Genomic DNA, 13,090 nt, shown 5'->3' on the forward strand with positions numbered 1-13,090 from the left:
GTATCCGTTGGTTTCCACTTGATTATTCCTTCGATATTGTTTGCTTCATTCATTGTAATTCGGCGTCTTAATTGCTTTGTCCGGAATGCGTTGTTTTAAGTAGTCTTGGTTGTTGTGCGGTGCTCTTGTAATCTGTTATGTCTTCTTTGTTCTTTCCCGAGACATCTTCAGTTGAGAGACTTTGAGGCATTCAGCTGAATGTTTTAACTGATCAGTTTACTCTGTATCATTGTATCAGCTGATTTCAGTTGATAAGTTCAGTTGCCGAATTTGCTTGCGCGTATCAGTTGATTCATATTTTGTTAATCGATTGATTCATGTTTTGTCAAACTCCAGAATCTAGTTACCAACACACTCCGAACTTGTCTTATGTGGAAATACCAGTGCAAATCTTAGACAGGCAAGAGAAAAGGCTTCGGAACAAAATGGTCAAGCTAGTGAAAGTCAAGTGGCTCAATCATTCGGAGGAGGAAGCTACGTGGGAATCTGAGCCGGAGATGAGGAGTCGTTATCCCGAGTTATTCGGTAAGTTTTAATTTCGGGGACGAAATTTCTTTTAAGGGGGGTAGAGTTGTAGAATCCGAAAATCAGATTACGTATAAGCCATGCATAATTTCTACTATTTAAATTAAAAATGAATATTTTATATAAATATGAAGTGTTTGATTTATTTTAATAATTTTAAGTCATGATTATTTATTTTAAAGGTAGATGTTTAGTTTTATATTTTCAAGATAAATACGCGAGGTCGGACCAGAGTTTGGAGATTAGAGATAAGATTAATAATAAGATTAATAATAAAAAAATATTCCTAAATTTAATTTAAGTCAAAGAATAATTTAATTTAAAGAAAAAGAATGTCCTTAGGATTTAATAAATTAATTAGAATTAAGTTGTTAAATAAATTCTTTTAGGTTCAAAATTTAATTAAAGATTAAATTAAAATGTGTAAACAATTGAGGATGAATTAATCTAGGTATAATATAGTCAAGAAGTTAAACATAACATTTAAATACTTAAATTGAGGTCAAGCATGCCATACAAAATTCTAAGCAAGATTTTAAACTAAATTAATTTGTAAATGCATTAAAATATACATAATAAAGGTTTAAAATCTTAAACAAGTAAAATGCAAGGTTTAAATAAAAATATACCATACAAATGAGTTGTAACTTTCGGTCAAGACAATTCAAAGGTGTAGTAAACCATTCAAACCATCCTCAATGGCCATTAAGATGAATTCATTCTCTCATTTTAATTCACAAATTATTAGTAAATTCAAACACAATAATACACCCTAATTATTCCTCAATCCAATATGCTAACAAATAAACGAGTACATGCAGGGAAAAATAAAAATAAGACTCGGCTAGCAAGTAAGAGGAGCAATTCAAAGTTCATTCAAAGCCTTCACTTGTAACCTCCCACCTTAATGCACATTATGGTATCTTTAACACCTCTTGTAACCACCACCTCCATTACATACCATTCCTTCATTCCACATGCTTGGAAATATCAGAAGACACTGAAATCGTAAGTGACAGCATGAATAAAAGAATAAGGATAGCTACAGCAATGTTGAAGAAACAATTCAAATTCCATTATATTCCTTCACTTTTAACTCCCCACTAAATGCACTTCAAGACTCCTTTAACACCTCCTATATCATACACCTTCATCCCTAACATCAACTACACCCTTACATTCGAAATATCAGAAAGAACCAGCTGCTGAATTCGAGAGAACAACAGCATAAACAAGAAGGAAAAGCCAACTCCGACTCCGTCGCGTCATATTGTCGTTTTGATTTGTTTTTGTGTCAAAACAAATTCCAGGCATGTATATATTATTCCTTTGCTCTTCAATCAAGTCATAATAAGTATTTTAAATAAATATATGTTCAGGAATCAAGTGACAACACGAAATATGACATCAACTTATTCAAAACTCAAAACCTGCATCTCGGCTTCTTGTTTGTGCTTTACGGTTGCTGGTTTTTTTTGTTGGTTTCAGGAGTTGCTTCGTTTCCAGGCACACATGGCGACTTATAGGCATGATGTAGAGTGTGTTAGGGTGTTGATGGTTCAATGGTTCAAGTCCAAACACGCACAAACAAGGAAATGACAGCAACATTTCCCTCAAGTGCTGAAATGGAGTCACGTTTTTGTCATTGAATGGTTTAAGGGGGTATTCAAATCTTGGCTGTCCTAGGGGCTGTAGCCATGGTTAGAACCCTCCCTTAACATGTCTAGGGTGTGACCAAATCGGTCTTTACCAGCTGATTCAAGGATCCATCAGATTTACATCAGCAAACACAAGAGTCACTCGGTTTCATCTTTTCGGTTCTGTGTGAGTATAGTTTCGGTTTTGAGGTGTTGTTTGGATTGTGGTTGGCATGTAGACCATAGCCATGGTTCATACAACACTCCATCATGTATAAATTGAGCCATGGTCAATCAAATGGCCACTGGAATGACACAAGACAATAGAATAATTCGATACATCTCATTGCACAGGATTGAGTTCTTGGTTAGTATGTTTCGGTGTCCTAGGTATTTGCTTGGGTTGTGGTTGGCTTTTAGCCCTTATCCATGGTCCAAGCCATGCCTTAGGATGTTAGTAATAGTCCTTGGGCAGTGGTTAAAGCCCATAGTCATTTATTTCAGGATTTTCACTACAAACACACAAGCTGCTACTGCTGCCTTTTTGACAGCAGCTTTGGGTCACGGTTGTGGAGGTGGTTTGAGTTCTTGGTTGGCTTTTAGCCTATGACCTTGGACTGGACACTACCTTAATGAGTTAGGAAAGTCATGTTTTAGCCGTTTGTGATTTAGTCGAGTTTAGAGGTCGTACGAGAATTTACGGTGAAAGGTGCCGAAATGACTCTCGAAAGAGTTTTTTTATGTTTTTGGATTCCTTTCACCTATTTTCGGGTTTTACAGTTATTATGCATATTTTTCAGTATGTTTGGGTATTTTTAATCATGGTTAAACGTCGGTTTAATGTTGGTTCGGGTTGGTACAAAGCCATGGTTAAAAATAAAGTTGTTGGTCCGAATCGTCTCGTTTTTGGTTCTATTGTTAAAATTTTGTCAAGTTAAGATTTATTGCATGGGTCACATATTAGTAGTATGTCGCAGCAAGCCTGGGAACGATCCAACTCATCCGGTAAAAATAAGGTTATAATTATATTACGTGCATAAAAATATAAAATGTTTATTTTTGAGATATATGCTATATGTCTTGTGGCCACCTTATGCTTATGGGTTTGGAAGTCGGTAGGCGCAATCGAGGACCTCTTCGCCCGGTGACTTACGACCGGTTTATGATTATGTATGGGTAAGGACATCCAGTCCAAGGGCTGTGATTGATCTCTACCGTCCAGTATACTGTGGTTTAGTCTGATTAGGCGCTCACATAATGTTATGAGCCACTTGCTTAGAAACATTATCTCTACCAGAAAATTATGATATGATATGACAGAGCTCTATTGAGCAAAGCTTTTACGTATGATTTTCAGATATGCACGTAGATATAATTATTCATGATACGATTTTCATCATGCACTTTACGATACCATATTTTAACGTTGCATGCGATTTTATGATATATTTACTTGTTATTCTCGATATATACATGTTGAGTCTTTAGACTCACTAGACTTGATTGTTGTAGGTACTGATGAGGTCGAGGCCGAGGGCGGAGACCAGTGAGTTGGCATGGGACAGCAGTAGTAAATCCGAGGACCTCATGATTTAATTTATGCACCTTTTATTATTCAAACTCAGTTTTAATACGTTGGATTATTTTTAAATTGATGTTTACGTTGGATTATTTAAATTGTTGGTTGAAAACAATATTTGCTTCCGCTGTTAATTTAAAGTTAAAAATTATTTACATGTTTATTTTATAAATAAGACAAGATAATTATTTATTTAGAAAATTTTTAATAATTCCTCTCAAAGATGAATACGAAATACGGGCCTTTACAACAAATATCCATTGCCTCGTATCGACGATTTATTTGATCAGTTGCAGGGATCCTCCGTCTATTCCAAGATTGATTTTAGGTCTGGATATCACCAGCTGAGAGTCCGAGATGTTGATATACCGAAGACAATGTTCCGAACCAGGTATGGACATTATGAATTTATTGTCATGCCTTTTGGTTTAACGACTGCTCCAGCAGTGTTTATGGGACTTATGAACCGTGTCTTTCAGAGGTATCTAGATGAGATTGTTATTGTTTTTATTGATGATATTTTGGTTTACTCGAGAAGTGAGACTGATCATGCCGAGCATTTAAGAATTATGTTGCAGATGCTGAGAAATGAGAAATTATATGCTAAACTGTCAAAATGTGAGTTTTGGCTGAGACAGGTTGTCTTTTTGGGACATATCATATCTGGAGACGGTATATCTGTTGATCAAAGCAAGGTTGATGCGGTGATCAGTTGGCCTAGACCGACATCAGTGCCAGAGATACGCAGTTTCATGGGTCTAGCAGGCTATTATCGTCGATTTATCAGAGATTTCTCCAGTATTGCAAAGCCGATTACTCAGCTGACTCAGAAGAATACGCCATTTGTGTGGTCTGAAGCCTGTGAGTCTAGCTTCTTGGAGTTGAAGAGACGATTGACCAGTGCTCCAGTATTGACGATACCTTCAGGTACTGGGGATTTCATTGTATATTGCGATGCATCTCACAGAGGGTCAGAATGTGTTCTTATGCAGCGAGAACATGTGATCGCATATGCCTCGAGACAGTTGAAACCACACGAGATTCGTTACCCAATTCATGATCTTGAATTGGCGGCCATTGTATTTGCACTGAAGATATGGCGACACTATCTCTATGCCGAGAAGTTTGAAATCACTCTGATCATAAAAGCCTGAAACATCTGTTTTCACAGTCAGAGTTGAACATGAGACAACGTAGATGGCTTGATTTATTAAAGGACTTTGATTGCAAGATCAAATACTATCCAGGAAAGTCAAATGCAGCAGCGGACGCCTTGAGTCGAAATGTATGTTCCCTATCCTTGTCGACGATAGGTTTTTCGAATATGATTGAAGATTGCTGTTTGTCTGGATTAGCATTTGATACAGATAGTAGACCACTACGACTTGCTACGATTCAAGTTGAGCCAGATTTGATTTTGAGAATTAAAGAAGCACAAAGAACTGATCAGAATATTCAAAATGTCAGTTGAGATGGTCAGATCAGGGCATAATTCAGAGTATCAGGTACATGATCATGTTTTGTATGTGAATAACCGTCTTGTAGTGCCAGATGTTTCAGATTTGAAACAACAGATATTGTCAGAAGCGCACTGTAGCCGGTTCAGTATTCATCCTGGTGGCAGGAAGATGTACAACGATCTGAAGACACAATTCTGGTGGAAACAGATGAAGTCAGATATTGCAGAGTTTATGTCTAAGTGCTTGAATTGCCAACAGGTGAAGGCCGAGAGAAAGAAGCCCGAAGGTTTACTTCAGAGTTTATCTGTTCCTGAATGGAAATGGGGTCACATTTCCATTGATTTCGTTATGAGGTTACCACGATCATCCCGGGGTTATGATGCGATTTGGGTTGTTATTGACAGATTGACCAAATCCGCATGCTTTATTCCATACAGAATGACGTACCGACATGACCAGATGGCAGAGATATATGTCAGAGAGGTAGTCAGATTGCATGGTGTGCCGAAGTCGACCGTATCAGATCGTGATCCACGATTCACTTCACACTTTTGGCACAGTTTGCAGCAGGCTTTAGGTACGACATTGCACCTGAGCACTGCATATCATCCTCAGACAGACGGACTGTCAGAGCGGACTATCCAGACCTTAGAGGATATGCTGAGAGCTGTAGTGTTAGACTTTGGCACTAGCTGGCAAGATTCACTATCACTTTGTGAATTCTCGTACAACAACAGCTATCAGACGAGTATCGAGATGGCACCGTTTGAAGCGTTATATGGTAAGAAGTGCAGATCTCCTCTGTATTGGGAAGATATATCTGAGGTACCAGAACTTGGGCCTGATATGATTCGTGAAATGACTGAGAAGGTGAAGATAATTCAGAAGAGAATGAAGACGGCACAGGATAGACAAGCCAAGTATGCGAACATCAGACGTAGACCGTTAGTATTTGAACAGGAAGACAAAGTATTTTTGAAGATTTCTCCTTTCAGAGGCGTTGTCAGATTTGGCAAACGTGTAAAGTTATCTCCTAGATACATCGGTCCGTACAAAATTCTTGAGAAGATTGGCGATCGAGCATATCGACTTGCTCTTTGTCCTTCTTTATATGGGATAAATGACATTTTTCATGTATCGATGCTGCGTAGATACATGCCTTATGCTTCTCATGTTATTCAGCCTGACGAGGCCGAGCTTGACGATACACTGAGTTATTTTGAGCAACCATTACTGTAATAGCCAAGCCTGGTGAACGGTATGATTTAAGATTTTGTATGTTTATTGGCTATTTGGGTAAGTTTAAGTATAATTTTGATGTTAAGGATGGCGATTTATGATTTATAGTATTGTTGATGATAGATGTTGTGTAGTTTGATTGTAGCGTCATTACGATTAAATTCATGATAATTCGTATGTTGAGCCAATTGGTATGAGGACAATTAGAGTGGTTAGATAAGACATAGATGTGTAACTTTCTTATTTTGAGTTTTGTTGAAATCATTGTGGAAGGTAAGCCAAAAGTGCCCCGAAGTGTGTCGTGTGTTTCGACGTTCCTCCAGTGACATATGTTGGGAGATTTAGCATAACGTTTTACTCACACCTCCAAATGATCTGAAATTTTGATAGGTTCAAGAAAAGACATAGAGCTACAACTTTGTAGTTTACCAATTTTCCAAATTATGACGGGAAGAGGCGTTTCGGAGGCGATCTTTGGAGAAGCTGTGCGCAGAGTGGAGAGCGCACCCGCGCTCTAAAAGATGACCGCACCCGCGGTCTACTGTTTCAAATTTTTGGATGAGTTGCCGAAGGCATAGCGCACCCTCGGTGCATGGGCTAGCGTACCCACGGTATGTGAACAGTAAAGTCGTGTTTTTGGTGTTTTAAGGTATAAAATAGGTGGAAACTTCACTTTTCTCTCTTTTCTTTCCCATTCTCTCTGTTTCTTCAGAGCAAGGAAGCTAGGGTTCCTTTTCCTTTCATTTCCTTCCTCTGATTCAAGCATTTTGTTGGATTATTGAAGTGAGATCAAGATAGTTTTGGGTTCAAGGAAGCTAAGGTAAGCTTTTTGTCTAGTTTATTCTTAGTTTTTGGTGTTGGAGATGATATGGGTTTGTTGATGGTGTTGGTTTATGGATTAATTGATATGGGTTTTTGATTATTGAGATATTGATGGTATTATATATGGTTTATTGTTGTAGGAATTCAACCAAGGGTTTAGATTGAAGGTGTTCTTGTTGGTAGTAAGTGGAATTTTTTCATTCTTGTGCTCACATGATAATATATGTATGGTATTTCAATGGTTTTAATGTGTTATTCCCTTCATTTGATTCATGATTATGTATTGATACACTTGTTATATATATTGGAGGCATTTTATGTCTCAATTGTGAAAAAGGGAATACAAGAGAAAGAGTATGCAAAGTGTTTGATAAAATGTCCAAGAGAGAGTTCAAATGTTTTATGGATTGATAGATACATAGTCAGAGATTGCATGCAATTAGTTGATCAACGACCATAGGCTTATATCCCTCAGAGTTTTCGATTTATATCGATGGGATATAAGTACAGAGATAGAGATACTATATAGATATCAATCCAACCAAAGTAAAGAGAAATACCATCGTTATTGTTATTATTGCTATGATATTCATGTTTCAGAGTTGATGGTATTTAATGTTTTCAAAGCCATGTTTTACAGAGTGTGCTATGTATCCATAGTTATGTAAGAGTTCCACTTGCTGAGTTTTATACTCATTTCAGTTATTTCATATGATGCAGATAAGAGCGATGGACCAGGACGTTGATTGGAGCCGGGGTCATATGCATATCATAGATGGAAGGAAGAAGATATTTTTATAGCTCTTTGGACATGATCATACAAATGATATTTTGTATTTTGGTTTCATCATTTGATTGATCATGTATATACTTTTGTTTGTAAAAAGTGAATTTATGTGGTTGTCAAGAAAATTTTTAAATCCTTCCTCCCTTCAAAGAAATGTTTATTTAAATTCCGCTGTTATTTTACTAAAACGGGTCAGAGCGTTACATTTAGTGGTATCAGAGCACCGTTATTTGGACCAATGCATATGACTTCGTCTACTTTCAACGGTTTGGGTATGTCTTTTCTTGCATCTATTTATTGTTATCGATTGATATGTATTATGTGAGCACATTGGAGGAGTTATGCCTCCTAAGAGAAAGGCTTCAGAGGGTGAGGATAGTTCTTCATCTAGAGTTGTCGACGAGTTCGGCAAGTTATTGAAAGAGCAAGCCAAGGTCCATAGTGAGCAGATCCAACAGTTGCTCCGTCTGCAAGGTACAGGCCAAGGTAGAGGACAAGGGAGAGGCCAAGCAGCTCAAGCAGTTGGAACCGATGGGATATTTACTGCTTTCAAGAGAATGGATCCGCCTGAGTTTGCAGGAAGCACTGATCCATTGGTGGCAGTAGAGTGGATCAAGGCACTTGAGGCTATTTTTGATCATCTTAACTTTGAAGACAAGGACAGAATCAGTTGTGCAGTGTTCATGTTAGTCAAAGTTGCACGCATTTGGTGGAATGCTACCAAGGTAAGTGTGGATGTACCGGCATTGAAGTGGCAAGAGTTCACTGATCTCTTCTATGACAAGTACTTTCCAGATGCACTTCGAGCTAGGAAGGTGACTGAATTTTTAGAGCTTCGCCAAGGAGATTTGAATGTTGGTGAGTACATTCTGAAGTTTGAGGAGGGCTGTCTGTTTGCCCCGTATATTGCTTCCGACGACAAGGATAAAGGTGCTCACTTCATTAGAGGGCCTTCGAGCAGAGATCCGGAGGGATATCACATGTCGAAAGCTGTGACATTCAAAGAGATTGTGGCCAAGGCTTTGTTAGCCGAGCAAGATGAGAAAGACATTGCTAGAGAGAGACAGGCGAGGCAGCAGGCTATGGCTCAGAGAAGTCAAGGTTCAAGCCAAAGAGGAAAAGATAGATTCAAAGGGAAAGGCAAGATGGAACCGAGTTTTAAAGTACCAGCAATTCCATTTGATCCAGAGAAGCCATTGTGTCCCAAGTGCAATAGGCCTGGCCTCATAGAGGTGAGTGCAGGTTTGGTTCTTATACTTGTTACCGATGTGGCACTGCAGGCCATATTGCCAAGGATTGTCCGAGAGGATCGGGTAAAGAGAAGGCGCAGGGTCGCATCTTCACCATGACGAAGGAAGGTATAAATCTTGATTCTTCTATGATCTCTAGTACTATTTTAATTTCAGGCAGAGTAGCTACGACATTGATAGATACATGTGCTACTCATTCTTTTTTGTCTGAATTTTTTTTGAGATCTTTGGGTATAGTTCCTTCTGTTATTCCCCTCCAGTTTAATGTTTTATTGCTGATACGTGTGGTTTTTACGTGTTTTATTGCATTAGGTTGTGTGTGTTTGCATTGTGCATGCGTACATTTCGTTTACATTTTGTTCATTTTAGAGTAAACATTTGCATGTGATCGTGTCTCACTTGGATGTGACGAATTTGCAGGAAAAATGGCCGGAAAAACGGAACTCGGAGCCAAGTGCTAAGCCAACAAGATTGTATACAGAAAGGTTGGCGCCCGAGCGGTAATTTTCTACCAATCGGGCGCGAGAACCGAGTTGCTGAAGAGACGGACAGAAGATGTGGCGCTCGGGCGATGAAATTCTACCGCCCGAGCGCGAGAAGTGATCCACAAGGAAGAAATTACAGAGAGTGTGGCGCTCGAGCGGTACTTTTCTACCGCCCGAGCGCCACCTAATTTTGGCAAGATTTCTTGTCCGATCTTTTACCTTATTTTGGAGAAGGGAAGATATAGAAAGGAGGGAGGCACGAATTAGGGATGATTCAGACATAATTTTAGCAGCCACCACAAGTGGAAGAGAGCACTTTGCGCTTGGATTAAAGATTTGAAGTTTTCCGGGCGTCGTTCTTCGCGTTTTTCGTCAATTCTCGTATTTCTAATTTGGTTTTCATCTGTTAAACTTTGTTTTGTTCATTTTCAATCATGAATTTTAGTAGCTAAACCTTAATATTTGTTGGGATTTAAGGGGAGCCTACCCCAAACTTTGATTTGAATTAATTTTTATTCGATTGTTGCGTAATTCTTGATTATACTATTGTTTTTCTTCGTGTTGTTAGAGCGTAGCTAACTTTAACAACGTTTTTATATTGCGAGTGAGTTCGAGAGAATAACTTGTGATAGGAACGAGTAGTATAATATGTGGATCTACAATTTACATAGACATATTAAATTGGATACGCGCCGATAGTCATAGTCCTTAGGGTCGAAAACTAGGGGATTTCATAAATCGACATGCGATTCACTCTTGATAAATAATTAAAGACATTTAATTACTTCATTGAGTCGAATTAGTTTGGCATAGCTCGAGAGAGTGTGTTCAATTGTAAAGAAAATCCTGTCGGAAGCATATAATCACTATCGAACGAATTAATTAATTAACGAGGGGTAGGTGAACCGAAATTCCCAACAAATTCATTTCTCACTGAATTTTACTCAACATTTTAGATATTAATTCTCATTCATTACTTATTAAAGCATTTTATTTACATCTTTCTTTGATCATAGTAGTATTAATTACTCAATCAAATTTTCGTTGCTAAAGATCTTATAACTGAAAAGAATAATTGTTAAATACAGTCCTCAGTGGAGCGATACTCGTACTCACTTACATTATACTATTACTTGACATCGTGCACTTGCGATTAATTTTCGAGCTTACAAAACCATATTTTTATTGGGGATTTTACTGTGCAAGTTTTGCTCGATCAAGTTTTGGCGCCGTTGCCGGGGACTGTTAATCTACAATTTTATTTTTAGTCAATTTCTTTAGCGTTATTTTATTTTTCTTTAGCTAACACTCCATATTTTATTCCAGATATCTTGTCTAGTGCATGCCAAAGTTACTTGACGTGGAGCTTGAGTTTGATCCTGAAATCGAAAGAACTTTCCGCAGGAGAAGACAGAAGAAGAGACTAAAAGAACTGATGGAGAGGCAGTTGAATGATCAAGAGGAGGAACATCGTGAAGATAGACATGTGGAGATACCGCGCCACATACCCATGCTGGAATATGCCCAACCTTCTTTGGAGAGTGCAAGCCCTAGCATTGTGAGGCCTATCATGCGGGCAAATCACTTTGAAATCAAGCCAGCCATAATCCAGATGATTCAGAACACAGTCCAATTTGGAGGAACTGCAGTAGATGACCCAAACACGCACATCGCAGATTTTCTTGAAATTTGCGATACTTTTAAATTCAATGGAGTTTCTGATGACGCTGTTAGGTTGTGTTTATTTCCTTTCTCCTTACGTGATAAAGCTAAAGCGTGGTTAAATTGTTTGCCTGTAGGTTCGATCGCTACATGGGAGGACATGGCGAAAGCATTTCTCATCAAATACTTCCCTCCCTCCAAGACCATGAAGCTGCGGGCAGACATTACAACATTTGCTCAATTCGATCAGGAATCTTTATATGAGGCATGGGAACGCTTCAAGGATCTACTACGAAGATGCCCACATCACGAGTTACCACTTGGGTTAGTCGTTCAAATATTTTATTATGGTTTGCTTACTCCTAACCGTACTATGATAGATGCTGCTGCTTGTGGAAACCTGTTGAGAAAAACCGCGGAGGAAGGATATGAATTGTTAGAGGAGATGGCTGCTAGCAGCTATCACCCTCAATCTGAAAGAAACAACCAACGGGAGAGTGCAGGAGTTCACCAGGTAACTGATTTTTCTGCTATTACTGCACAACTTGATGCTTTAAACAGGAAACTAGACAACTTGAATGTGGGTGGCACGGCGATGCGTTTTCAAGAGATATTCTGTGACAATTTTGGAGGGGAACACTATGCGAAGGACTGTCAAGATGACAATCCATTTTATGTGCAAGAAGGGGCACCAATAAATCAAGTAGGGGTCCAAAACCGCCCAAGGAATGACCCGTATTCGAACACATACAATCCGGGGTGGAGGCAACACCCAAACTTCTTCTGGGGTGGTCAAAACAGCCAGAATAAATCACAAGGAGGACAATCATATGGGAAACAACCGATGTACAGGTCCGATCCTCCTAGAGAAGAGAAGTCCAATTTGGAACAGATGATGTCTAAGTTCATCTCGTCTACCGAGACTAGACTACAGAATCAGGATGCATCGATAAAGGGGCTTGAGAATCAAATTGGGCAGTTGGCAAAAATGATCACAAACAGAGAGCCGGGCACCTTGCCAAGTAACACATAGACAAATCCAAAAGAGCAAGTGAAGGCCATCGAGTTGAAGAGTGGAAAATTTTTAGAGTCAAGAGAAAAAGAGAGAACTCAAAAATCGGATGAACACCCTGAAACATCCAAAGGTAAGTCCTCTAATTCTACACCATCACCCACTGCACAACCTAAAATTGTTATTCCCCCACCTTTTCCTGCAGCACTGAAAAAAGCAAGACTAGATGCACAATTCGGTAAGTTTCTTGAGATATTCAAAAAATTGCATATCAATATTCCTTTTGTCGATGCCTTGATGCAAATGCCTAGTTATGCTAAGTTTTTGAAAGATATATTAGCGAATAAGAGGAAGTTGGAGGATCACATGACAGTGAGTCTTACTGAAAATTGTTCTGCTTTGTTGCAAAACAAGATCCCACCGAAACTTGGAGATTTTGTTTTTCATAAAGCGTTATGTGATCTTGGTGCAAGTATTAACCTGATGCCTCTTTCTGTGTTTAGGAAACTTGGATTGGGAGAACCTAAGCCGATGCGGATGTCCTTATAACTAGCTGACAGATCCGTCAAGTACCCCCGCGGATTGATTGAGGATGTACTAGTGAAAGTGGACAAATTTATTTTTCCTGTGGA

General features: G+C 38.8%; 1 non-coding gene across 1 annotated transcript; it reads right to left on the minus strand.

The window, feature by feature from the left end:
• Window positions 1-11,655: 11,655 nt before the first annotated feature.
• LOC142554866 (small nucleolar RNA R71) lies at window positions 11,656-11,761 on the minus strand. The gene has a single exon (XR_012822232.1). It is a non-coding gene; the product is annotated as a small nucleolar RNA R71 (small nucleolar RNA).
• Window positions 11,762-13,090: the final 1,329 nt, after the last annotated feature.

The sequence above is a fragment of the Primulina tabacum genome, chromosome 8 (assembly GCF_025594145.1).
Source record: "Primulina tabacum isolate GXHZ01 chromosome 8, ASM2559414v2, whole genome shotgun sequence".
In the NCBI taxonomy this organism is placed as follows: domain Eukaryota; kingdom Viridiplantae; phylum Streptophyta; class Magnoliopsida; order Lamiales; family Gesneriaceae; genus Primulina; species Primulina tabacum.